The 27,988-nt window shown below is 40.3% G+C and overlaps 1 protein-coding gene and 1 long non-coding RNA gene across 5 annotated transcripts in view; one reads left to right on the forward strand and one right to left on the reverse strand.

Annotated features, from left to right (window-relative positions):
- NLGN1 (neuroligin 1) overlaps positions 1 to 27,988 on the forward strand; it is an 896,776-nt gene that overhangs the window by 258,352 nt on the left and 610,436 nt on the right. The gene's annotated exons all lie outside the window — the stretch shown is intronic.
- The window catches only part of LOC130361771 (uncharacterized), a 288,138-nt gene continuing 283,770 nt past the window's right edge, over positions 23,621 to 27,988 (reverse strand). For both annotated transcript variants that reach the window (XR_008891150.1, XR_008891149.1), the window contains one exon: positions 23,621 to 23,781. This is a non-coding gene — a long non-coding RNA (uncharacterized LOC130361771). The remainder of the gene's footprint in view (positions 23,782 to 27,988) is intronic.

Below are 27,988 nucleotides of genomic sequence, written 5' to 3' on the forward strand. Positions count from 1 at the left end.
CCAGTCATCCAGTGGAGTTGGATAAGGGTTAACATGTCTAGCAGGGGACTACCCCTTTAAAGGTAGCAGGTCTGGCATAAAAACAAATACACGTATAACACAAAGGTTTTACTTGTCACAATCTGATTGCCTCTTTTGTTTAGGGTATGTTAAAAAAAAAAATATCTACATAAATGGACACACCACTTTGTATCTATAAGTTTTTATACTTGTAAATCACCATGTAGTTATAATCTGAAAAATCTTAATAGAACGTTTTTAGATATCATAAATTTACCTTAATGTCCATCTTGCCAAGAAGTCCAGGTAATAGTAGCTGTATTCTCTGAAAATATGAACTGTAGATGTGTTGTTGTTTTTACACATCTTGTCTTTCTCATGCTGGGTTAGAAACTAAAAGCCTGCTAAGCTTTTTAAGCTGGCTCATGCCAGGTCAAATTGCTATCCTCAGTTGTCGACTACTTTGATGCTATTCCTTCATCTGGATTCCTTCCAGATCTGCATGAATGTTTTTGTTTGTGCTTCATTGCATACATTCATGAAGTGCCCAGAGCATGTATATTGCATGCAGGAAAAAAGTCAAAGATGTAATTACTGTATGGTGCTTGACACGTGGCTTATTTCTGGTATTTGCATCTTTTCTTCTTTGAACACTAGCCCAGTAGCTAAAAACTACTAAAAGCTTTCATTAATCACGACATTACTCCGCAAACAGCGGCTGAAATTTTACTCACATGGAAAATTGGCAGGATTTATATGGTAATGATGAATTAATCACAAAATATTGCATTACAATTTTTAACATCACATACATTTTATATTACTTAAAGGGAATGTGGCTTCAGAAAATGACCTATTGTTTGAATCAATGTTTATGTTAAATGTTTTTGTTGAATTTTTGGTAAAGTTTTCTCTAATTTTCTATTTTACTATCTATACTATAAAATTGGGGATTTTCCTAGCCTTGGTGCCGGAAAATATAGATTTTATTAAAGACAAAAGACGAGTATTATGCAAAAAACTTTCTTTTGCTACTGCAGCAGCAACCAATCAGATAACAGAAAAAGAGAAAACATGTAAATATGCAAATTAGGTATAGAAAGTCCTCCAATCAGTATGAAGTATAGTCCATAAAAGTACTGCAGTCAACTGTAACTTCCTCTTTCATGATGCAACTGGAATTCAGAGGTAAAAACTGGAACAAAACTTCTTAACGGTAAGTCTGTAATCCTTGGGCAGGATCAGGAAACAACAAATCCAGAAATTAAGCTGAAAGAAATATATATATATATATATATATATATATATATATATATATATATATATATTAGAAGTGATGGAATAAAAAAGAGGGAGGGATAATACTCGTCTTTTGTCTTTAATAAAATCTATATTTTCCGGCACCAAGGCTAAGAAAATCCCCAATTTTATAACAAGACAAAAGACTCCTATTATGCAATTTTAAAGCTGAAAAAGACACTAACACTCAAATATGTTAAATAAAAGAGAAAACATACACATAAGTCAATTAGCAAAGGTTCAGGTCTAAAATAAAAATCACGAAAAATAGATTCAGAAGACCAATCTGCAGCTTTGAGGATATCAGATAGAGCTCCACCTGACTGGAAAACTGAGTTAGACATAGATCCTCTAGTGGAATGAGCTCCAAAGATAGAGGTATCAATGCCAGCTAGAGACATAGCATGTTTGACCCATCTGGCCAAAGTAGGAGCAGAAACTGGAAGGTGAGGTTTAACATAGGATAAGAGAAGTTGGGAAGAAGCAGGAAGGCGTAAAGAATTAGTCCTAGATTTGTAAACTTTTAAACAGCGGACGACACAAAGACGCTCATTATGAGGAAAGGAAGGATAAAAGACATTCCGTAGAGCAGTCTTTGTGCGACGAACAATAGTAAATTGTACGCCATGAGGAGAAAAGGTACGATGGGAGATATCTAAAGCTCGAACATCCGAGACTCATTTGAAAGAAATTAAACATAAGAGGACAGTAAGTTTGATAGATAAGAGTTTCAAAGATAGAAGATCATTGTCTGGCCAGGAAGACAAAAGGTTCAGAAGAATATGAACATCCCAAACGAAAGGATATTTGGGAGTAGGTGGACATTTAAAGAGTAATTTACAAATGAGAGGATGTTTACCTATAGGTAAAAAATTAAAAGGTTTGTGATAAAAGGATATGGCCGAACGATAAACATTGATAGTACGATAGGCCTTTCCAGAATCAAAATATTCAGATAAGAAATTAATAATATCATTTAAAGAGGCCTGTACGGGATCAAGATCCCGTTCCATGCACCAATTAGACAGGAATCTCCATGCGGAAAGATAGGCTTTCCTAGTACCTTGAGCCCAGGCTTCTGATAACAGGGATTGAGCTGATTGTGAAAGTTCCAAATCAGGTCTTTCCGACCTGATATGAACCAGGCTACTAGAGAGAAGACCTGATTGGATGAGAGGATGAGGAAGGCCTGACGGATCGAGTAGAATGGAAAGAGATGTCAGAAGAATCCTGGGGAAATCTATCGTCCTACTCAGAATGTGAGGGAACCACGTTTGAGATGGCCACCAGGGAGTAATTAGAACTAAGGTCGACCGTTAAGCTTTGGTTTGTAGCAAAATGCTCGTAATGAGATTGAATGAAGGGAAAGCGTATAGGGTTTCTGATGGCCAAGCTTGAAGAAAGGCATCCGTGCCCAGAGCTTCTGGATCTGGACGCCAACTGTAAAAGCGATGAATCTGATGATTCAATCGCGATGCAAAAAGATCTAGGAACAATGGTCCCCAAAGGGAATCTAAACGTTGAAAAATTGAATGATCTAACATCCAGTCGCTTGAATTGGCAAGATAACGGGAATTCCAATCTGCTACTGCATTGGAAGTTCCAGGTAGATATTCTGCTTTGAGAATGATATATTTCTCTAGACAGAAATGCTAAAAATGTTTTGCAATATCTGCCAAAATTTTGGATTTTGTACCTCCTAAATGGTTTACATACTGGGCCACTGAAATATTGTCCATTTTCAGAAGGATGCAACAATGAGATTTGTCCTTCGCAAAACTTTTCAGGGCGAAGGAAGCTGCTAGTAATTCTAGGCAATTGATGTGGATCAAAGATTCTTCTGCAGACCATTTGCCTCCTGTGGACAAGGAGCCGCATCTCGCGCCCCAACCTAGCAGACTCATATCCGATTCTATGACAAGATCCGGCATGGAATGAAATATTGTCTTTCCGTTCCAAGCCTGGACATGGTCCAGCCACCAGATGAGTTCTTGTCTGGCATCCGAATTCAAGGCAATTTCGCCCGAATAGCCTAGACCATTCCTCAGGTGTAAGGCTTTCAGACGTTGAAGAGTTCTGTAGTGTAATGGAGCTGGGAAAATGGCTTGGATAGATGCTGAGAAAAGGCCAACTATCCATGCAATGGTCCGTAGGGAAATTAGGGATTTGTTCAACACAGAGAGAATTTTTCTGCGTATAGTTTTTAGCTTCCTTGAAGGCAGACTTAAAATGACCGATTGAGTGTTGACCATGAAGCCTAGGAATTCTACTTCCCGAGAAGGGGTCAGAACAGATTTTTTAAAATTTATTATGAATCCCAGATTGGTAAGAAGAGAGATGGTCCATTGCATGTGGCGGTGAATGAGAGACCAAGAGTCTGCCATGATGAGGATGTCGTCTGAATAAATAATCAGATGGACACCCCGACTTCGAAGATAGGATACCACTGGTTTGAGTAGCTTTGTGAAGCACCATGGAGCGGAAGAGAGACCAAAGGAAAGGCTTAAAAATTGCCATTTTTTGTCATCCCATATGAACTGGAGATATTGTTTAGAATTGGGGTGCATAGGCATCGGGAGAAAGGCATCTTTTAAGTCGATTTTTATCAACCAATCTCCTTGTCAAAGAAGGTCTCTCAATAAATTAATGCCCTCCATTTTGAAATTTTGGTATTTTACATATCCGTTTAGATGTCTTAAATTGATTACAGGGCGGTGACCCCCGTCTTTCTTTTTTGCCAAGAACAGGTTGCTGATAAAACCTGGAGTGTGAAAAGGTATCTGAGATATGGCTTTTTTTGGAGCATAGTTCCTGGATCTCTAAAGTAATTAGGTGTTTGTCTTGGTGGGAAAAATGGATAGGATGAGGATTCATCCATTGAATCTGATATCCCATTATGGTGTTTAATATCCAAGCGCCTGATGTGAGAATAGACCAATTTTGGAAAAAAATGGGTTAGTATGCCTCTTAGAGGAAAATGAGATTCTAGAGGAAGAAATAGACTTACCTGAAGAAGGCCGAGATCTAGGGTATCCTCGTTGACCTCTGGATCTCCATGGGCAACCTCTGAGTGGGAAAAAGGGGGTGGGTTGTTGGAATGTAGGGTGTTGAGATGTTCAATCATAGGTATAGGAGCCTCTATAGGATCTACGATCCATGATTTGTCGGCCCGGGAAAGCGGCTCCTGCCTCTCCCGGCCTTGTGGAAAACCTTAGAATTAAACACTTTCTTTTTGGAAGACTGTGCCTTCTCCAAGGAAGAAAAAAAAAATGTACATACTTTTTTAATTCTTTGATGAAAGAATCACCAAATAAAAAGCCTTCTGTAAAAGAATGTGGTTCATTTTGGGTCAAATTCACAAGTTGAGGGTCAAGCCTCAGAAGGATAGACCTTCTACGTTCTGTATTTACAGATGCATTAGAATTACCCAATAGAAGGGTAGCCCTTTGAGCCCAACATTTCGATTACTTGGACATTTAAAGGAGTTCCAGAAGAAATGGACTCCTCTGTCATATCCAATATTTTGGTAATTGGACCTAAATTGTCCAAAAGTTTGTCTTGGATTGACCGAAAAGATCGGTCGATGCCTTTCTTTGGGTTTGGACCAGATTTAGACAAAAATGTAATTAAACATAAGTCAATATCTGGTGTTGAAGAAAATTTATGGTCTAGGAATGGTCTTGGGCATTCCGCTCGTAATTTATTCCTGGATGATTTCTCTAAAGGTTTAGCAATTCAGTATTCCAGAAATTTAGCCACTGGTGAACTAGGAAACCATTCACCCGAACGAGGGTGCTGAATGTTTTCCGGATGGAGAAAAGGTTCTCCAGAGCTGTCCGAAATAACAGAGGAAGGATGCTCAGTGGACGATGAGGCGTCGAAATCCTCCTCAGAATCCTCCACAAAAATAAAATTTTCATCCTCAGAATGGTTAGAGGAATCCTCTGATGAGGAACTAGAGGTGTTAAAGGAGTCTGGTTTCTTCCTAGAGGAAGATTTCTTTGCTCTAATAAAACGAAGTTCCTCCTGGGCTGAGGGTTTGGGATGCATTTTTGCAGCATCAGTGGACAAATTATGAGATTTTTTAGTATGCTTTTTAGGAAGTTTTTTAGGAGGGGAAGATGGATTAGAATCAATAAAATTCCTCTTTTGCTTGGCTTTGCCAGCTTTTTTGAAACCCCTAGCAAGCTTTTCCGCTGAATTTTCAGCAGACCAAAAAACATCTGGAGTAGATGGTTATGGAACAGATGTAATAGAGGTAGGTTGCACTAGCGCTTGTAAGGTAGACATGGCAGATTGAATGGCGGAACGAACCGACATATCTACCATGTTCTGCAAATGAGTGTCAGATGGTAAATTTGTATCACCAGAACCAGGTGATACAGTGTTGTTACGTTCAACAGACATGCTGTATGATAAGCAAATACAATATATATATATATACGATAATTTGCTAATGAACACCTGTGTAGTGCAACAATATATGTGAAGAATAGGGCAGGGAGCTGAAAATAAATTATATATATATATATATATATATATATATATATATATATATATATATATCTGAAGGGGTATAGGAAAAACAATAGATATACTTTAACAATATATGCACAGTTAATATTGAGAGCAATAATGTATGAGAAGGATGATATATGTATATATATACATATATATATATATATATATATATATATATATATATATATATATACATACAAAGTATATATATATATTTATATATATATATATATATATATATATATATATATATATATATATATATATACAGCTGTGGGAGAGAGAAGATGTGAGCCGCGTCTTCTGAAAAGCCAGCTGCGTAGTGAGAAGAGCGAACACGAGTCGACAGGAAGAAGGGAGAGAGACGAGTCAACCAGCGGAATTAAAAGTATATGTATATATAGAATAAATAGAAGAACAGAGAAATAATGAAATATACAGATGAGGATGGAAATGACAATAGTATAAATGAATATATACATAAATATCAAATATATATGGTGAACAAAAAGGGGAGAGATACATGTGCTTAACTTTGTTGCTACTGGCAGCAGCAAGAAAGAGGAAGTTACAGTTGACTGCAGTGCTTTTATGGACTATACTTCATACTGATTGGAGGACTTTCTATACCTCATTTTCATATCTACATTTTTTCTCTTTTTCTGTTATCTGATTGGTTGCTGCTGCAGTAGTAAAAGAAAGTGATTTGCATAATAAGAGTCTTTTGTCTGGTTATAAAATCATCTTTACATTTTGTAGATTATTATGGAGGTATTAGTAGCAATAAGATGCACCAGATGTTTAAATAAAGTTTCCACTTTATAATGATATATCCAATTAAAAATCATGTGTCTAATCTAATGTAAAAAAATGTTTACAACTCTGGTACTATTCAGTAAACAAAAAAATCTTAATGACACATTCACTTTAACAAGGACATCAGGCGTACCGGTATACCTTAGTCTCATTTCCGTTATGTGAAGAGCGCTTAGGAACTGAGCTTAAATGGTAAAAATACAAATACCCCCATGCTAAAAATACAAAACATTTTGCCATACATTTTTGGCTCAAAATTAAGCCAATTTAAAAGTGGTCTAAACTTAAACTAGACAATCTTAAGATGTGCCAATCTAGGGAACTCTTAGGACCTGTTTCTATTCATACAGAAACTGACATTTGCTGGATGAAACATATGCCTGATAGTCCATAGGCTTGTCACCATTTCCCATTTCAGCCTATGGGGCAACAGTTGGGACATCGGATGTAAAATTTCCAGCTTTTCACAACCAGCAACCACATAAATGTTCATACAGACTATAGCTATTCTTCTGTCTAAACTTTTAAAAACCACACAAGTTTTGTCTTTTCAGATTTATGTACAGTGCGTTTTAGTCATCAATGTACAGTATGTACCCCTAAGAAGGAAATGTAATCTTGGAATAAAGCGGAATGCCAGAAACACCCTTCAGGTCCCACCATATACCTGTGCTGTCAATGCTATGGCACACTCATAGATATTGTTCCTTTGGATATGAGCAGCCCCCAACTATCATCAGCTCTATGGGGGAGATTTATCAAAAGCTGTCCAGAGGAAAAGTTGCCCAGTTGCCCATAGCAGCCAATCAGATTGCTTCTTTCATTTTACAGAGGCCTTGTTAAAAATGAAAGAAGCAATCTGATTGGTTGCTATTGGCAACTGGGCAACTTTTCCTCTGGACAGCTTTTGATAAATCTCCCCCCAACAGGACCAAGTAGAGTTGACCACAAAAAATATAGAAGTATTTATATCTATAAACATTGGAACCAAAACGCAATTCCCCCAAAGGATTTCATGGCCTACTTAATAAATGTGTACACATGTAAGAGATTTTACAGTGTGAATGACACATCCATCAGTATTACTCCCTTATTTTCATTTATGAGTAAATAATTAACTAAGCATTTGTTTTTTTTTCTTCTCTTTTTATCGAATTACATTAAGTGATAACTGCTCATATTCATGGTAATTTCAACATGCCTTCAAAGTTAAATACTGATGCATATGTAATATTCTCATTTACATAATTGCTAACGAATAGTTAAATATTATATAGTGCATAGTGTTTCATCGAGCTGGTTCATTTAGAAGTATATTGAGGCACCTGCCAACTGTTTCAAACAGAGCAAAAATGTATGCGCACACATTGACACCCAGTGGCATCACTGCCACCACGTTGATCACTACAACTCAATCAGTTGTCTTCTTGTGTCTCATTACAATGCAGTTTTATCCATTTTTAACATTTTGGTTTTCCTAAAGTGACAACTGTTTATAGCCCCCATCAAACCTCTCCCAAGAGTTACAGATCAGACTAATGATACTGCAGTTGGTGGTATTTTCGTTCCTATTTAACAGGAAAGACTACTTTACATAAGTTTTCTGGGGACAAAAATATTTTCAAGAAGGGCCCTTAGGGCTGCCAAATGAAAGCAAAAAATCATACTCACCTGTTCCAATTCTGCACCTTTGCAGTCCCATGACAAATTGACCATGCGCAAACTGCCAGCTCAGCCAATCACTGACCACAGGCAGTTTCTGCATGGTTCTCATATTACATAAAGCAGGAAGGAGCTGTGAGGTCCTGGGACCTGGTGGGACTGGGGATGAAGGGGATCAGAGCTGGTGAGTATGTTTTCTTTTTTTATTATCAGCCTTTTCTGAAAATATTTTCATCCTTGGTTAACCCCTTTAATATTAATTTACACCATTTAATCCTAATTTTGGGTATCTGTTATATACTCTGTCAGCCCTGAATTTTAATGCAGCATAGGCACATTCAAAACCACCTTACAGGCTAAAATTTGTCCATGTGATCATTTAGCTGAGGAACATGTTAAAGGAAAACTGACAAACTGATCTCCTGCACTAAACCCAATACACTGGGTTAAAGTGCAGGTGAACCTGGGCATCATAATGTTGTACATACTAGAATCGGTCCAGCTGTTTTCTAGAAAATGTCTCCATTACTAGAAAGTGAAAGTGAAGAATTATAAATATGCATATGATGGACAGGCATAGTGCTGCATACAGGACGGAGGCAGGGAAACTGGGCAAGTCAATTCTAGCAACGGTGACCATGTGTAGAGAATGACTGGACTGATTTTAGTAAGTATAATATGATTTTACTCAGGTTCACCAGCCCTATAACCCAGTGTATTGGTTTAGTACAGGGGAAGAGCCTGGCAGTTTCGCTTAAAACTAACATACAAGGCATACTTTTTAGCAGTATGCCCTATGTTTGACTTGGTACAGAATTTTAGTAATCGAAAGCACCCTTATTTTGGTCCTGGTCTGTTAACTTTCCAGAGTTAAAGGGGTACTCCGGTGAAAACCTTTTTTCTTTTAAATCAACTGGTGGCAGAAAGTTAAACATATTTGTAAATTAAGGATAAAAAGGGGGGTACCAAATGCCTCTAGACTAATACCAGGTATTAGTCTAGAGGCATTTGGTACCCCCCTTTTTATCCTTATATATTATTTTGTACTAGTATTTTTTTGGTGTAAATATTTTCCATTTAGCCTTGACTAATCTATATTGTGAGCTGCACATACCCCAATTTCTTTCATATTTGTAAATTACTTCTATTAAAAAAATGTAATCCTTCCTGTACTTATTAGCTGCTGAATACTACAGAGGAAATTATTCTCTTTTTGGAATGCTCTCTGATGACATCACGACCACAGTTCTCTCTGCTGACATTATTCTAATAATAATAAAAACACTTTATTTATTGTTGTCCTTAGTGGGATTTGAACCGAAGTCCCCAGCACTGCTAACCACTGAGCCACCATGCTGCCCTTAGCATGCATCTGCTATGCATGGTTGCTAAAAGAGATGTCAGCAGAGAGCACTGTGTTCATGATGTCATCAGTGTTCCAAAAAGAAAGGAATTTCCTCTGTAGCATTCAGCAGCTAATAAGTACTGGAAGGATTAAGATTTTTTAATAGAAGTAATTTACAAATATGTTTATCTTTCTGCCACCAGTTGGCAGAAAGCGAGCAGCGCAGGAGGTCGCCGGCGGGACTCAGCTGTCAATCACAGCCGGAGTCCCACCGCAGCTGCTGGGGCCGCGATCTCGCCGGTACCGGCAGCATTAACCTCATAGATGCCGTGATCAGTTCTGATCATGGCATCTATGGTGTTTGCAGGGGGAGCACTCTCCCCCTGCCCACCAACGGCGGCGCCGCGATAAAATAACGGGGATCGGGGGTGTCCAAGACACCTTCGATCCCCCTGAAGAGATAGGAGTGAGGTGGCAGGGGTGCCACCCCCTCCTATCCCTGCTATTGCTCGGCGGAGCGACCGACCAATAGCAGACTGGGGGCGGGGGGGTTAAAGTTCGGTTCCCCCCGCTATGCCCACCCATCGATGTCCGGGCACAGTGGGGGGAACCGTGTAGTAGCGGCGGTCACTTATTCGGCAGCGGAGCTCCAGATGACGGCGGCGGCTGTGATCATGGCGGTGGTGGAGGTTAGTATGGCGGCGGCATGTCCGGGAGTCTGTTGCCTAGCAACAACTGCAGGGCGACAGTTTGGAGAGTGGTCTCTAAACTGTGGCCCTCCAGATGTTGCAAAACTACAACTCCCACCATGCCTTGACAGCTGTTTGCTGTGTTGGTATGCTGGGATTTGTAGTTTTGCAAGATGGGGTTCAGGCTAGAGATCACTGACAGTGGTCTCTAAACTTTAGCCCTCCAGATGTTACAAAACTACAAATCCCAGCATGCCCAGACAGCAGTTTGCTGTCTTAGCATGCTGAGATTTGTAGTTTTGCAACATCTGGAGGGCCACAGTTTAGAGACCACTGTCAGTGATCTCCAGCCTGAACCCCTCTTAATCTTGCAAAACTACAACTCCCAGCATTCAGAAACAGCAAAAGGCTGTCTCGGCATACTGGGAGTTGTACTTGCGTGCCTCCAGCTGTTGCATAACTACATCTCCCAGCATTCCCTTTGGCAATCAGTACATGCTGAGAGTTGTAGTTCTGCAACAGCTGGAGGCACACTGGTTGGGAAATACAGAGTTAGGTAATAGGTTCTATTACCTAACTCAGTATTTTCCAACCAGTGTGCCTCCAGCTGTTGCAAAACTACAACTCCCAGCATGCACGTTGTGTCAGTGCATGCTGGGAGTTGTAGTTTTGCCCCCCCCCCCCCCTCCCATGTGAATGTACAGGTTACATTCACACTGGCGGCAGATTACAGTGAATTCCCTGCTTCAGGTTTGAGCTGCAGCAGCCGCAGCTCAAACTCCTAGCGGGAGACTCAGTGTAATCCGCCGTCAGTGTGAATGTAACCTAAAAACACTACACTAACATAAAATAAAGAGTAAAACACTACATATACACACATACACTGCCCCCCCCCCTTCCCCCCCAATAAAAATGAAAAATGTATCCTACGGCAGTGTTTCCAAAGCGGAGCCTCCAGCTGTTGCAAAACAAGAACTCCCAGCATTTCCAGACAGCCATTGACTGTCCAAGCATGCTGGGAGTTTTGCAACAGCTGGAGGCACCCTGTTTGGGAATCACTGGCTTAGAATACCCCTATGCCCACCCCTATGCAAATCCCTAATTTAGGCCTCAAATGGGCATGGCGCTCTCACTTTGGAGCCCTGTCATATTTCAAGGCAACAGTTTAGGGCCACATATGGGGTATTTCCGTACTCGGGAGAAATTGCCTAACAAATTTTGGGGGGATTTTCTCCTTTTACCCCTTATGAAAAGGTAAAGTTGGGGTCTACACCAGCATGTTAGTGTAAAAAAAAACATTTGGTGTTGCCCCATACTTTTAAATTTCACAAGCGGTAAAAGAAAAAAAAATTTATAACGCAATTTCTCCTGAGTACGGAGATACCCCATATGTGGGCGCAAAATGCTCTGCGGGCGCACAACAAGGCTCAGAAGGGAGAGTGCACCATGTACATTTGAGGTCTAAATTGGTGATTTGCACAGGGGTGGCTGATTTTACAGCGATTTCCATTTTGGAAACTACACCCCTCACGGAATGTAACAAGGGGTACAGTAAGCATTTACACACCACAGGAGTCTGACAGATCTTTGAAACAGGGGTCTGTGAAAATGAAAAATAAAATTTTTAATTTGCACAGCCCACTGTTCCAAAGATCCGTCAAATGCCAGTGGGGTGTAAATTTTCACTGCACCCCTTATTACATTCCGTGAGGGGTGTAGTTTTAAAAATGGGGTCACAAGTGGGGGGGTCCACTGTTCTGGCACCACGGGGGGCTTTGTAAATGCACATGGCCAAATTCTCTCTCCAAAAGTTCAATGATGCTCCTTCTCTTCTGAGCATTGTAGTTCGCCCCAGTGCACTTCACATCCACTTATGGGGTATTTTCGTACTCTGAAGAGATGGGGTTACAAATTTGGGGGGTATTTTCTGCTATTATCCCTTGTAAAAATTTAAAATTTGGGAGAAAACAAGCATTTTAGTGTAAAAAAAAATTTTTTTTTTACATATGCAAAAGTCGGGAAACACCTGTGGGGTATTAAGGTTCACTTTACCCCTTGTTACGCTCCCCAAGGGGTCTAGTTTCCAAAATTGTTTGCCATGTGGGTTTTTGTTTTTTGCTGTCCTGGCACCATAGGGGCTTCCTAAATGCGGCATGCCTCCAGAGCAAAATTTGCTTCCAAAAAGCCGAATGTGACTCCTTCGCTTCTGAGACCTGTAGTGCGCCAGCAGAGCACTTTTCATCCCCATATGGGGTGTTTTCTGAATCGGGAGAAATTGGGCTTCAAATTTTGGGGGTATTTTCTGCTATTACCTTTTTAAAAATGTAAGATTTTTGCTAAACCAAGCATTTTTGGTAAAAAAAAAAAAAAAACATTTTTTTTTAACCAAGCTTTTTTGGTAACATTTTTATTTATTTTTTTACATATGCAAAAGTCATGAAACACCTGTGGGGTATTAAGGTTCACTTTATCCTTTGTTACATTCCTCAAGGGGTCTAGTTTCCAAAATGGTATGCCATGTGTTTTTTTTTTTTGCTGTCCTGGCACCATAGGGGCTTCCTAAATGCGACATGCCCCCCCGAGCAAAATTTGCTCTCAAAAAGCCAAATATGACTCCTTCTCTTCTGAGCATTGTAGTTCGCCCGTAGTGCACTTCAGGTCAACTTATGGGGTACCTCCATACTCAGAAGAGATTGGGTTACACATTTTGGGGGGTATTTTCTGCTATTAACCCTTGCAAAAATGTGAAATTTGGGGGAAAACACACATTTTTGTGAATTTTTATTTTTTTACATATGCAAAAGTCGTGAAACACCTGTGGGGTATTAAGGCTCACTTAATTCCTTGTTACATTTCTCAAGGGGTCTAGTTTCCAAAATGGTATGCCATGTGTTTTGTTTTTTTTTGCTGTTTTGGCACCATAGGGGCTTCCTAAATGCAACATGCCACCCAAAAAACCATTTCAGAAAAACGTACTCTCCAAAATCCCCTTGTCGCTCCTTCGCTTCGGAGCACTCTACTGCGCCCACCGAACAATTTACATAGACATATGAGGTATGTGCTTACTCGAGAGAAATTGGGCTACAAATTCAAGTATAAATTTTATCCTTTTACCCCTTGTAAAAATTCAAAAATTGGTTCTACAAGAACATGCAAGTGTAAAAAAATGAAGATTTTGAATTTTCTCCTTCACTTTGCTGCTTTTCCTGTGAAACATCTAAAGGGTTAAAACACTTACTGAATGTCATTTTTAATACTTTGGGGGTGCAGTTTTTATAATGGGGTCATTTATGGGGTATTTCTAATATGAAGACCCTTCAATCCACTTCAAACCTGAACTGGTCCATGAAAAAAAGCGAGTTTGAACATTTTGTTAAAAATTGTAAAATTGCTGCTGAACTTTGAAGCCCTTTGGTGTCTTCCAAAAGTAAAAACTCGTCAATTTTATGATGCAAACATTAAGTAGACATATTGTATATATGAATCCAAAAAAACTTTTTTTTGGAATGTCCATTTTCCTTACAAGCAGAGAGCTTCAAAGTTAGAAAAATGCAAAATGTAAAATGTTTTCATCAAATTTGGAGATTTTTCACCAACAAAGGATGCAAGTTAGCACAAAAATTTACCACTTTGTTAAAGTAGAATATTTCACGAAAAAACAATCTCGGAATCAGATTGATAAGTAAAAGCATTCCAGTGTTATTACTGTTTAAAGTGACAGTGGTCAGATGTGCAAAAAAGGGCTGCGTCCTAGAGCTGAAAATGTGCTGCGTCCTTAAGGGGTTAAAAGGAACTGGTCCAACATCATATAAGAGTAGACGAAGCTGAGCAAATTGATATCTAGTTTTGTAGGACATCATTCAGCATAACTTGTTTTATTCATTTACACCTAGACTTAGGAGTCTAGTGGACGTTCCTATTCATTGAGTGACAGCTACCTTTGTATGCAGGGCTGTACATGGAAGACTGTCAGTCATAACATATATCTGCCCACTGGAATTCTAAGCTCAGAATGAACAAGTTACATGATATAGTAAATGGGGAAGACTTTTCAAATATTATGAAGCAAGCAATCTAGTTGCTAAGGGCAAAAACTCAACTGTCCCATTGCACAGGGTTTGTTAAATCTCCGATCTTCAATTGTTTTACACAAAAATGTATGTCATTCTACTCATTTCCTCCTGCCCCATAACAAGATACCAGCAGATCAGACAGCTTTTTGAGTTTGGCACAATCTTTTACAATTTTGTTAGCAAAATGTATATGCGATCTATAACTTACTTATAATAGATGCTATTGCCCTTGCTGCTTTTTTCAACCATTGTTGCTAAACCTATACTTGCAGAATTTTGTAATATATAATATTTATTCAGTGATACATTTTGGCGTTTTTTTAACACAAAACTGATTGTTGAATTGTTAAGTTCCTGCTTGCTTTTCTATACTGGATGTCCCCTTTTCATAAAAACCCAACATTAGTGATTCAATGATTGGCATTTGATACATGGAGAAATAGTATTGTCGGGCAGATTTTACATCTATATTACAACTAGAGATGAGCGACTCGAATCTGACGATTCTGAATTCTTTACGAATTTCAGGAAAAATTCAATACACAACGAAAGCAAATATCGCCGAAAGCAAATATCGCGTGAATCACTTCATTAGACTCCATTTGGTGCGGTTCAGGCTCCAGGGCATCTAAAATGTGGTATCCACATGTGAGCACATGGGGCAGGGATTCCTGGGAAGGTGAGAAAAAGGGTAGGCGGGATGACCCTGAATCACATGCAGGATGCAGCCTATCACTTTCCAATTCTGCCACCATGCTGACTGCCAACCATGCTACCACCTTTCTGGCTCAGCTGTTGCCTCACAGGCAACATGCAACCCTCTTCTCCTGATGATGATGAAGCCTCTTCCGAACCCGCCTCCCAATTGCAATTGGCTTCATCATCATCAACAAGTGTCTGCAAGTCTCTGATGTCCTCCTCAGGTTCCCCAACAGTGTCTGCTTCAGGACCCTGAATGCTGGCAACACCACCTCCCACGTCACTCTCCTCATCGCTACTTTCCCACTTAGAGGAGGAAGCAGCGGATGTCTCCTCAACTTCTTGGCTGAGCAGTAGCTGCTGACTGTCCTCTATTAGATTGTCCTCACTGAATAGTGGAGCTGAACCCACAGCATAAGATATTTTTGTAGGGGAGGGAACAGCATAGGACAGAGGCAATGGGAGGACAGGGACGGCTCCCAGGCCATGCCAACTGAGGGTTGTGTATGAGGAACCCATCGACTGTTGACTGGGGTATCAGATGTCACTTGTGATGAAGTGGATGACCGTGTTAACCAATCGATGACGGTAGATGGGCTGCTGGTCAAGACACAACTGCTAGCTGATACCGGGGCTCAGGCCTCTCGCTGAGACTTCTCCTCTCTGCACATCCTGGCACTTCTTTGCCTGATATACTTCGTATATGAGAGGAGTACAAAACGCTTCTCTACGCTTAAAACAGTATTTGTCTAGAACAGCAGCAGGTGTGTACTTTTGGCTGGCCCTTTGTAGTAACTAGGCCCTTGACAGTTTAACAGGTACAAAATAGTATACCAATTAGATGTAGGTATGTGGTATGCACTTATGAGGGCAGAAAAATGTGCTACAGTTTGCTTAAAAAAGTACAAAATAGTAAACCCCTTAGATGTAGGTATGTGGTATGCACTTATGAGGGGAGAAAAGTGTGCTACAGTATGCTTAAAAAAGTATTTGTGAACAACACCAGCAGTAGACATTAGTGCTGCAGCACACAGTCACCAAGTAATACACCTAAAGTTGCACTTTCTCTCTCAATCTTACTCCCTTCCCTATCAGTGCTTCCAAGCACCACCTGCTTTACGGCAGCCTACCTTCCCGGGAGGTAGTGGAACAGTGGTTCCTAGAGTCGGAGGCAGTAGCAGTCAATGAGTGCAGACTGTGTGTGAGAAAATCAGCTACTCGGCGGTGTGGCAGTTTTTCAGCAAGCATCCGGAGGAGGTTAACATAGCCACATGCAAGATGTGTCCGCAGAAGGTGAAGGTGATGCGTGGCCAGGGTCCCAATGTTGGCACCACTGCCCTTCGTCAACATATGCTGTGCCACCATAAAGCGGCCTGGGAGATGTGGTGGTTCAGCCTGCTGCATCACCCAGTGGCACGCCGCTCCCTCTTTCAGCCAGCCAAGGCTCCAGCACCTCAGCCAAAATGAGCTGTGTGTCATACCCTCCTTCTGTCGCTCCAGATGCTCCTGCTCCTCGTACTTTTAGTCAGTCATTCTTCCAGCAATCCATCGGCGAAGCCATGTCCAAGAGACAACAGTATGAGCCCACTCCTCCAATGGCGCAGAAGCTGAATGTGCTCCTGTCTAAGTTGCTGGTGCTGCAGTCCCTCCCTTTTCCAGTGGTGGACTCTGCACCTTTCAGAGAACTGATGGCTTGTGCCAAGCCGAGGTGGAGAGTACCAAGCCGTCATTTCTTTGCGAAGAAGGCAGTACCAGCCCTGCACAATTTTGTGGAAGAGAAGGTGGGCCAGTTCTTGAGCCTGTCAGTGTGTACCAAAGTGCATGGCAGCGCCGATGTCTGGAGCTGTAACTATGGTCTGGGACAATACATGTCCTTTATGGCCCACTGGGTGAATGTGGTTCCTGCAAACCCACAACACCAAATTGGACTGTTCATGCCGCTTCCTCCTCCATGCTCTCAGGCCGTTGGTCCTGTGACAGTGTGCAACTATGCCTCGACATCCTCCACCATGTCCTCAGCCTCCACTGCACAGAAAAGTCTCAGTGCCCCTTCAGCATACCCTGTGTGCAGGGCACGGCGGTGTCACACTTTTCTCCAGATGATATGCCTTGGCGAATGGAGTCACACAGGGGAGGAACTGCTAAAAGTCATTCATAAAGAAATCGGAGCATGGCTTACTCCACGAAAATTGGAAATGGGAACCAAAATGACTGACAACGGGAAGAACATCTTGTCTGTGCTTCGACAAGGAAGGCATGGCACACGTGTTCAATTTGGTTGTCAAACAGTTCCTGAAGTGTCCCCCCCCATTTGCAAGACATCCCAACAATGGGAAGTAAACTTTGCATGCACTTCAGCCACTTGTACACCGCAAAGCACCTTGAGCTGCAGCATCGGAACGGTATCCCCCAACATAGTCTGATTTGTGACGTTGCCACACATTGGAATTCCACACTCCATATGTTGGACCAACTATACGAACAGAGAAAAGCCATCACCAATTTCATGATGATCCAAGCCGATAGGGGAACTCCCCTGTGTAACTTCAATGTCAACCAATGGCAGCTCATACATGACACCTGCCGTTTGCTCAGGCCCTTTGAGGAAGCCACATTAATAGTCAGTCGCCAAGATTACAAGATGAACGGGGTAATTCCGCTGCTTTATTTCCTACAACACGTGTTGGAAATTATGGCTGGTCAGTGCGCTGGCACCTACATCTTATGGCCACATTAGCCCTGTGGGGGCTGAACTGGAGGAGGAGGGGGAGGGGCACAGTGAAGCACAGATTAGGTTTCGCAAAATGGGCGGTTTTTCTAATCTTCTGACAGGAGAGGAGCAGGAGCAGCCAGAGGAGCTAGAAGGTTATGAGGAAGGTGAGACAGAAGACCCAGACACACCGTGGCAGTATGCAGTGGAGATGGAGGCAGGGAGTCCCTCCGAGTCAATTGCACAGATGGCACGATATATGCTCAGTTGCTTGCGTAGTGACCGCCGAATTGTCACCATTCGGCAGCAGGATGCTTCTGGCTCTCCACCTTATTGGACCCTTGCTTCCGGCACAAATTTGGGGCCTTTTTTACACCCACTGAGAGGGAGGACAAACTGACCTATTACAAAGACAACCTACGTCGTAAGTTGGCCGATGCCTTTCGGCGCCATCGTCCATCCTCTCGCAGGTCTGACTTGGGGGGCCCTTTGCGATCACCTTTCACTGCCATGGCTGCTTGGGAGGGGTGGGGCTGGCCGGAGCAGTACCAGCTCCATCAGCAGAAGCCTGAGTCTACAGTCGCTGATGAGTACCTTTCTTCACCCGCATAGTGAAGCAGCTCATCAGTGTCAGGTAGACCTGAACCAGCAGGTGGTGGCATATCTTGACATGCCCATGCCAACACACCTAGAAGATCCGCTGGACTTCTGGGCAGCCAAACTTGATGGCCACAACTAGCAGAGTTTGCCCTGCAAAAGCTTTCCGGCCTGGCCAGTAGTGTGCCATCAGAGCGGGTGTTTAGTGCGGCAGGGGCCATAGTCACCCCAAGGAGAACTTGCCTGTTCATGAAAAATGTGGAGAGACTAACCTTTGTGAAGAGGAATCTGGCATGAATAAGCCAGGATTTCCACCCACCAATGCCTGATGCATCAGAGTAGATTGACCATGGTGCTACACCAACACTTCATAAATATGGATAGTGCAAAACAAATTTAAGGCGCTGCTCCCCAGTTACAAGCATTTCTCTGCATCAGACTTCTTTTCACCCTCCTTTGTCACCGGGTACTGGTATTGCCACCTACTACACCACTCTAAGGACTCCTGATGCTGCTGCTGCCACCTCCAGGCTGTCTCATTCTGCCACCATATGTTCTCCTCATGCTGGCACCACCTCAAGGCTGTGTCATTCAGACACTATATGTTCTCCTCCTACTGCTGCCACCTACATTCTATGTCATCCAGCCACTATATGTTCACCTCATGCTGCCGCCAACTCCAGGCTGTGCCATTCAGCCACTATGTGGTCTCCTCATGCTTCCGCCAACTCCAGACTTTGTCATTCAGCCACCTCCAGGCTGTGCCATTTAGCCACTATATGTCCTCCTCATGCTGTCGCCAACTCCACGCTGTGTCATTCAGCCACTATATGGTCTCCTCATGCTTCCGCCACCTCCAGGCTGTGTCGTTTAGCCACTATAAGGTATCCCCTTGCTGTCGCCAACTCCAGGCTTTGCCATTCATCCACTATATGGTATCCTCATGCTTCTGCAAACTCCAGGCTGAGACATTCAGCTACTATATGGTCTCCTCATGCTGCCGCCAACTCCAGGCTGTGTCATTTAGCCACTATCTGGTCTCCTCATGCTGCCGCCAACTCCAGGCTGTGTCATTCAGCCACTATATGTCTCCTCATGCTGCTGAGACATTACCTAAACATTTTTATGGTAGAACTTTAAATTTGAAAATTCCTCTTTTATGGTACTTGACATGTACATAGATTTGATGTACAGGATTTTCTGCTGCAGCTATCAATATAAACTAACTGAGTGAGAACAGCTTCTAATCAGCAGTTACAAATCCTGTGCATCAAATCTGCGCATGATCCTGTATGTGTGAATTTACCCTTAAGCCTAGGGATTGTGAGGCCCTATGGTCTCCTCATGCTGCAGTGACATTACCTGAACATTTTGATGACTACGATAAATCGTCAATTTAAATTTGAAAATTCATTTTTTTATCTTAGGGATTGTGAGGCCCCATGGTCTCCTCATGCTGCTGCCACCTCTAGGCTTTGTAATTGTGCCGCCATGTGACTATTCATACAGTATTAGTTCAAAGTAAACACTGGGACATTAAAATTGGGAATCTAATATAAATCTTAAATTTAAATGAAAAAAAAAATCAATGTAATCTCTTCAAGACTGAGGCCCTATGGTCTTCGATGTCATATTACCTGTGGAATTATCACAATAATCCAATGAAACAGCTTGGAGTGATAACAATGAACCATAACTGATTAAATGAAACATTCACACTTTCACAGTCAGGGGGGCCCTGAGAGGCAGGGGCTGGAACAGGTGGTATCTCACCTGGCAGAGGACTGCCAGCTTGATACTCACCAGAATGGGTAATTGTCAGGCCCAAGGCCTGATTATTAAAATCCCATATGTGTATTATAATTATAACTGTGTGATGTATTATCCAATCCATGGGTGAGAGGTCATTCAGACTGTGGGTTTGTGTATTGCATTTTATTGGGGGTCTGGCTGTTTGTTTAAGGGGCCAGGAAGAGAGAAGACCCCCTGGTGGGATCAGAGGGGAGGGAGGAATGGAGTCTCCCTCCCAAGAAAGCAGATATGATATTTAAAACAATGCTAGACTCAGGGTGTTCAAGGCTGTGCCCAAAGCTGACAAGACCATCCTAAGAACAGCTGGACTCTCACTCTCATGGACTGATACCATCAACTTCATCTTTAGTTTTCTGAACTTTTCTTGCAAAACTCTTTTATATATTTTTGTAACTGTATGTCATTTGTTTCTGTATTTTTATATAGTCAGCACTGTGATACCTTTTATCAGATTAAATGTTTAATAAATCATCTCTGGTCTTTGATCTCTATATATATGAGCTCACCTTTCTGAAGGCAGATCTGGTGGAAACATGTTTATCTAAGGGTTAATTTGGTGACTTGCTGGGACTAGTAGTGGATACCCAGAGGTCCGGCGGCTTTAACCCTTGCACCATCACACTCTCTCTAGCGTCGTAGCTGGACCGATAGGGTGTGATCGTGACAGTAATAAAAAAATTAAAATAAATTCTAATAAAATAAAATAAAAATTACATTAAAAATCGGCCACATCCAGACGCTCTGCAGCAGTGATTCTAATGCCTGTAATCTGCATTTCATGCTGAACAACAGTATTATTTCACTAACACAGCATACTCCCTATGCTTGTTTGGACAAGGCAAAGTGTTCTACATCCTTATTGAGCCTCTCTGTAGGCCAGAAATAGCAGTTTTTAATAGCTAATTAATTTGGACCTAACCAAATTTTTTCGGAAAATTCAGCGAATCGGCCGAATCAAAATTTTCAAAAAATTTGCTCATCTCTAATTACAACCCACACAATGCAGGGCTCTTTGATATGCCCTTTAGCTTGAGAAAAATGGGTCATTGTGCTCTGTATCTTCCAAAAACAAACTCTACATCTGGCTTTGATTTATGCAAATGTATACACAAGGAACATGCAAAATAAATGCCTTATATTCTAAGACATCTTATCTGCGCCTTGTAGATTGCCAGTGTTATTTTGACAAGTGACATCCTAATTCGGGTATTAGCTGTGTATTTTATAGTTTTTGGTTTATTGTTTGAGCTGCGAACGTGATTTAGACTAAGTCAAATGTACAGCTAAGGCAGATACAGAAGTAATTGCTTCCCATCCCACTGTGTTCCCTTCCCATCACTTTTTTCTTGTCATTTGTTTTTGTATAATTACATGGCTTTATTTGTGAAGTTGTTTAACCTATTTCAGCTTCATTGTAAATAGTGCTTTTAATACATTAACAATTGCCAAAAGAGTATGGTAACTGCTTCTGGGATGTATTCCAAGACTGCCAAATACATGGTGTAGCTTATGTAAGTGGTAGCCTAGGGTTCCAGTTATTCAGCCATAAACCATGATTTAAATATAATTGTGGTTGTCCATTGGCATAATCAATAGACGTAATCTTCCTGTTGCTAGTGTACAAGTAATATATTTTTCCTCAATTCTGTTGGCCCATATTCTTCACTATTTTAAAAGCTTTAAGTGAAGGTTCAAATAACATTAAACATAATTGTCCATTTTATGATGGAAGTCACCATTTTTTGTCATCTCAAATAGCAGAAGTCTCACAAAAGGACTTTCCATTATCTTAACATATCAAAAAAATTATTTCAAAAGAGATTTAGGACAGTTGTTATCAATACTCTTAAATATTTCTCATTTGTATATAACAATATAACATAATTTTTTTATTAAAAATTGTGAAACCAAAAAATTTCAAGCTGATTTGCTCAGAATATGGTGAGAATTAAAGGGGCAGAGCTTAAAGAGTACTCTGCCCCTAGACATCGTATCCCCTATCCAAAGTATAAAGGATAAGATGTATGATCACGGGGGTCCCGCCACTGGGGACCCCCATAATCTCCCTGCTGCACCCGGCATTCATTAAGAGTGTCGGGTACAGCTCCAGAGGCTCATGACATCTCATGCCGTGCCCTACTCATGATGTCACAGCCACGCCCCCTCAATGCAGAACTATGGGAGTGGGTCGTGATGGCCATCATGCCCCCTCCCATAGACTTGCATTGAGGGGGCATGGCCGTGATGTCACAAGCGGGGAATGACCGTGATGTCACAAACCTCCACCCCACATCGCCAGTCATCCGGCACGGAGCGAAGTTTACTTCGTGCACTGGATGTCTGGAGTGCTGGAGCTGAGATCGCGGGGGTCCCCAACGACGGGATCCCCAGGACAAGATGTCTAGGGGGGGGGACTACCCCTTTAATATATTCTTTACTCCTCCACCCTTTTATGCTAGCAGTGGAGGGTAAACAAAGCAATGGTGACAAATTTGTGTCCGCTAAAACTTATTCAGCAAAATGTTTTCTACCTTATGGTTCCAATATAACAGACAACAGGATCAATACAAGAGGATGATACGATCAATATGTTCTCTAAACTATGTGTTTTGGAAAGGAAAGAGTTAAAACAATATATCACATCCGCTAACACAAACACATCTGCTATACAGACAAGTGCTTGTGTCCATATCATGTATGCAGTTCCTGGACTGACTGCGAATGTAGAGATCTGATCTGACCCACGATAGGGCTGGAACTTCCATCTCTTATACAAATTAAAACATGCGTTCATATGACAGACATGGGATTTCTAGCATCATTCCAAAGGTGCATAGCTTTAAAGGGAACAGTGGATAGTACTACTAGTGTTGGTTATATTCTCTTCTAATCCTATAACAGTAGTTTTCCTGTAAACAATATTAGGTTAAAAATTGCAGCATTATAAAGCTATCAATCAGGCTGGATGGGAATAGGGAGCCCTTAATCTTGAGACCTTAGAGGTGAAATCCACATCTATGGGACATTTATAGCATATACTGTGGATATTCACACACTTCGTCAAATGGTCAAGCTCAATCTATGGACCATTGGGCCTTATTTACTAAGAGCGGTGTTGTATATATTTTTTTTTTGTGTGAAATGTTGTTTCCGACCTGCAGGATTTGACTTCAGCCATTTATTCACTGGATTTTCTGTGAATTCAGTAGTAAATAGGTCAGGTTGTTGGGTTTGCAGGGTTATTGACACATTGCACCATAAATTCTGGCACAGACACAATTTGTGGAGCAATGTGCCAAATTCTGGTGCACTGCGCCACATTTCTGTTTGGTTTACAATAGTAAGTCAGGGCCATTATGTTTAACTTGAGATGATTAAAACAACAGTATTTCCTGATAGAATGATTTTTATTAATCCTTACACATTTTTTTTGATAAATGTATTCAAGTGTAGATTTTATTTTAAGATCCATGTTCCTCTCCTTTAGAAGTCGATTCCACCATTTAGTTAGTATTCATAATGTACATAACTAATATTCTTCTCCTTTCTACTGTCCTTCTGTAATGAAAGAATAATTAAGAAATCTTATAGAACAGTAATCACCTTTAGTTAATCCTTTCATCTCAGATATCACAAATCTCACATATCACAAATTAGCTGATTTTTTTGTTCTAGACAGATTTGCACTGTATGTTGCCCTATTTAGCTTTAATGTATTTAACTTTGAGGAGCCCCATTTTCGTATTAAATTTAAATGAGGAAACTTTCCTTTATAAAAGTTTTTTGTGTGAATTCAGGGTATTAAAGTATTAAAGGATACACTATTTATCTCACTTGCTAAATTGCATATTCTCTAAGCATGTATGTCTCCTCAGAAATCTACATTTGGTATTGTCCATCTGTGCTATCTCTACCACTGCTATGCCCCATGCACCTGTTCTTTAAATGGGCACTGTCACCAACTTTATTTTTTGATATGTTGTAGTACTTATGTACTACAACATATCTCTAATATACTTTTATTTTTATTTTTTTTCATTAAAAAGGTTTAATTTACATTTAAAAACCGGCCACTGAAAAAGGACTGATTTTGAGGTGGCAATCAGTCCTTTTTCAGTTAGGCTGCACTCGCTCCCTGCCTGTCAATCAGACAGGCGGGAGCGAGCGCATTGGCTCCCCGGCCACTGGCTGGGAGGCCACTCCTCCCGCACATCGCCGCCGCCACCTCGTTGCCGCCGCTGTCCCTGCACGCCCGCTGCCGGACTCTGCAGTAACTGCAAGTGTAATGAGGGAGCGGGGTATGCGGGGCGGGGGGGAGGAGGGAACGGGCTAGTGCCGTAGCGGGGGGGGGGGGTAACGGGCTAGCAACAAAAAAAATAGGATGGTGGGAGCTACCCTTTAATGGAACAAAGCAGTCATATTCTGTAACACTGAACTTTATACACATTTGTATCTTCAGCTGCATCATGATGACCGTGTGGTAATAGCTGTGCCAGTGCCATAAACAGCAGGAGCTCTGCTATGACTGACAGCTTGGACCCTGATGTAATGGCCAGAAGCTGAATCCTGCCCATTTACCAAATTGCATATTTACCTAACATCTAGGTGATTAGAAAAACAAAGGGAGCATTCTCAGTCACGCATTGGCATCTCATGAGGGGAAACTGACAGATTTTTGGATGTACTTTTTATTATACACACCATCAATATTCTTTGAGAAGACCACTTTTCTAGAAGACAAGCATTACTCTGACAGACAGTAATACTTTGATATGCTGAGTATAGCAAAACATTATAAAATAATGGGAAAATTGTTTTGTAATTTCCCCTAGTCGGACCAACAAAATAATTAAATATGATGAAACAAAGTTTATTATAAAAAAGTGGTTTTATTATGTAAAAGTGTAAAAAAAATATACATATATGTAATCATAGCAATTAAAAGATGCCAAAAATTTAGGGAAATGGACACTGGCTTAAAAAAAAAAATTACGTGTTGTAGAAATATATAAAAACTTTTGATCAGTAACCTCCCAACTAATCACTAAAAACAGCCAGGAGAAGTGTGTACTAAGCATGTTCTTTCCATATTACAAACTGTTCTATAATAGTCCACGGTACATCATGGTCTTATAGACAGATAGTGGGGAGAAAAGCACTCAATCATGCACTTCTCTTCCCACTAGTTCTAGCGATCTGTCAGGGTCTGAAAACTCATACCCTGACCTCTCCATACTTTTGACACGTCTCTAGGACATATGAAGAGTTTTTTTTTTTGTAATAGGTACACTTCAATATGTTTTTTAAAACCATATGATGTATGCTATATTAAATGAAAAAAAAAAATAATGTAATTGCTTCTTTCAACTTCCCCCACCAAGTACTAATACAAATGTTAATAGATCCAACTAAAATCGTGCCCTCACATTGATATTTTAACTGAGATTTTTGGTGACAGATTTTTGGATATCATTTTTATTATACACACCGGCAATATTCTTTGAGAAGACAACCTTTCTAGAAGACAATCATTACTCTGACAGGCAGTAATACTTTGGTATACTGAGTATACCAAAACATTATACAAATAATGAAAACATTTTTTGTAATTTCTTCTAGTCGGACCAACAAAATAATTAAATATGATGAGACAAAGTTTATTATAAAAAAAAGTTGTTTTATTATGTAAAAGTGTTAAAAAATGTACATCTTCCCCCACCAATTCAAAAAACATTACTAATAAAAATGTTAATAGAAAATCATGCCCTCATATTGATACTTTAACTGAGCAATAAAAAAGTTGTAGACCTTGAATGCTAGAACACTAAACCAGATACCTTTTTTTTTTTTCACTGCGCAAAAATTGGGAAACAAAACACTCATAATTTAATCATATTATAGGATGCACAACACCAGATTTTTAAAACCAAAAACAATGGCAGAATTGTGTATTTTTTCCTTTCCCTACAAAAGAGTTAATAGCAGTTAATAAAGTATATGTACTTCAAAATGGTTTCATTGAAAAGTACAACTTTTCCTGCCAAAACAAAGTCCTTGTAAAACTACATTGACAAAAAGATTTTTTTTTAAATTATATCTCAGTAACAATGAAACACAAATAAATAAATACATAAGTTAGCTGATCCTTAAAGGGGTACTCCAATAAAGAATTTTTTTTTTAAAATCAATTGGGGCCAGATTTGAAAATTACTTCTATTTAAAAATCTTAACCCTTCCAGTACTTATCAGTTGCTGTATGAACCACAGGTAGTTCTTTTTTTTTTTCTTTCTGTCTGACCACAGTGCTCTCTGCTGACACCTCTGTCCATTCAGGAACTGTCCAGAGCAGGAGAAAATCCCCATAGCAAACCTCTCCTACTCTGGAGAGTTCCTAAAATGGAAGGTGTCAGCAAAGAGCACTGTGGTCAGACAGAAAAGAAATTCAAAAGGAAAAGAACTTCCTCTTTAGTATACAGCAGCTGATAAGTACTGGAAGGATTAAGATTTTTAAATATAAGTCATTTACAAATATTTTTAACTTTCTGGCACCAATTGATTTAAAAAAAAAAAAAAAAAAAAAAAAAAAAAGAATTTCCACTGCAGTACCCCTTCAAGGCCAAAACTGGAGTGGTTAAAAGGGTTAAAAGTTGTCCACATTTGACAATATGCTGTTCATAAAGTATCCTGCTGGGACTCAACAGCTGTAATCTGAGGAGAAATCTATCAGTAAGTATACATTTACACTGTAGCGCCACCATTGGGGAAATTAAGCATTACATGATGTTCATTCAAATTAATCTGTTGTCTGTCCCATGCAGGACAGGAAAAGTCCTCCCAAGTGAAAGACGCTCTTTGTAATAATTCTTTTCTCTGGCCAAGAGATGAGGATTGTGAACATTGCACCCACTCCATTGGCTCAGAATTCCCTATTAAGGTAAATGAAAATTGGTTTTCTGAACTAGACAACTCTTTTAATTGTATTTGAAAACTAATGATAGTTGATACAATGTAGAAAATATTTGCCCTGTGGGAATAGTCGTAAACCAGTGTAGTCTTCTTTATTAATGGTTACCAAAATTTTACTTTGGGGAAAGTTTTTAATTAAAAATCTAAAGACTCCCTCATGACCCTTTGAAATATTATTCAATGCACCGTACAATGGATGCTGATTATAGAAAACACATATTCTCTCATTTCTAAACTGTGCTCAACACGATTGCTGTGAGGGGGTGTACTGTGGGTGGTCCCACAACTGCATGATCAGCATTTGTCCATGTTGTTTCAGTGCAGAATACACAATCGGTTATCATTCTATATAAGATGTATTCATTATATTAAAGTAGGAGCCTTTTGTGCACAATTTTTTTTACAAATTCTTAACTGATGTCAAAGCAATAAATAATAATACATACTAATAAATATTTTACTGACAGCTCTATGCAGCAAAGCTGTTGCAGCAGAATAACATCCAACTCATTTGAACTACACTTCACGAGCTTGTCTCTAGGAGGCTATCAACCTTTTTAGTATGGCCTATTCTTAGATTTTTATAAAAGGATTACATTGAGCAAAACAATTATAACCTGTATGTCCTAAATGAGAGCAGTGACAGGATATTAGTCATCTCTAAGTACTTTACACAATAAAGCTATATATGTATTTTTGTGTCCTTACTGACAACATATCATGTTTCTGAAGTATAATGAAAAGATCATTGAAGCACAACTAATGCATACATCTAGTCCTGTCCCTTCCTGTTAACACT

This window comes from Hyla sarda, chromosome 3 (assembly GCF_029499605.1).
Source record: "Hyla sarda isolate aHylSar1 chromosome 3, aHylSar1.hap1, whole genome shotgun sequence".
Lineage (NCBI taxonomy): Eukaryota > Metazoa > Chordata > Amphibia > Anura > Hylidae > Hyla > Hyla sarda.